Here is a 1,140-nt window from a genome sequence, read left to right as displayed (position 1 = left end):
ATATATATATATTCAAGGTTAATATGACCATCCTGAAAGGCTTTTTGAGGTGACCAATTCTAATGGACAAAGAAGCAGAAAATGACCTTGTAAATATTTTTAAAGCCTCATAAGTGCAAAGACCAGAGAAACTGTGCTGACATAATTTTTGAATCCATAGTATAAGATTTTATTGAAATGAGATGCCAGCACAAAGCGAAGGAAGAGGGGAGAAGAAGGTAGCCATCATAGCAACAGAGACCCTGTATTTTTAAAGAGCTCAGCTCTGAGTTATCTTAGCCATGCAGAGAGCCAGTCACTAAAGTCCAATGGAAATATAATGTGAACCATCTCTTATCTTTTCACTTTCAAAAAGTGATGTGATTACAAGAAGATGAAATATTAACACAAAGGACTCCTAGTCCAGGCAAGATGATATAGATTGATTTCTCCTGGATTTTCCCCTCTAAGTACAGCTATACCTGTAATGCGAGAAACAATCAAGGAAAATCTCAAAAAAGTGGAGGTGGAAAAAGGAAGGCAGAATTAGTAGGGCCCCCAAGATTGGCAGAACAACATTATAAGAGAGTGTATTCTTCCCTCCAGCCGATAAAAGAAGAAAGAAAGAAAGAAAACCAGATATGGCATTTCCCAATGTCCAGCTACTCCACAGAATTACTTTGTAACTTTGTCAAGATCATTTAGCCATATGACTACTTCTGGCTTCTCAATTTTATGTCTTTGACCTCTGTTCTATCTCTTTTCCAGAACCATGTTACTGTAGCCATATAATATCTTAAAATCAGGTAGTATGCTCCCTTCCACTTTTTACTTCTATGGCAAAGTTTTTTTCAGCTACTATAGTTTCTTTTTCTTTCCACAGAAATTTTTAGAATAAGCTTGTCTATAGCTACAACGAATATTCCTGAGGTTCTGATGTGATTAACATCAAAAATATGTCAGTTTGGACAGAACTGACATCTTTGTTATGTTGAGTCTTCCAATTCATGAGCATGGCATTTCTTGCCATTTTTTTAGATCTTTTCACAGGTAATTTAATTGCTCTAATATTCACTTTTTGAAAGTAAACAAGTAAATTATTTTAATAATAATTTTATTAAACCAGCATATTCAAGGTATTATCATTTCAGTATGAAGTTA

Source organism: Fukomys damarensis, unplaced genomic scaffold, assembly GCF_012274545.1.
Source record: "Fukomys damarensis isolate Sample0158 unplaced genomic scaffold, DMR_v1.0_HiC HiC_scaffold_19, whole genome shotgun sequence".
Classification (NCBI taxonomy): Eukaryota; Metazoa; Chordata; class Mammalia; order Rodentia; family Bathyergidae; genus Fukomys; species Fukomys damarensis.
Note: the sequence above shows the minus strand (reverse complement) of the source record.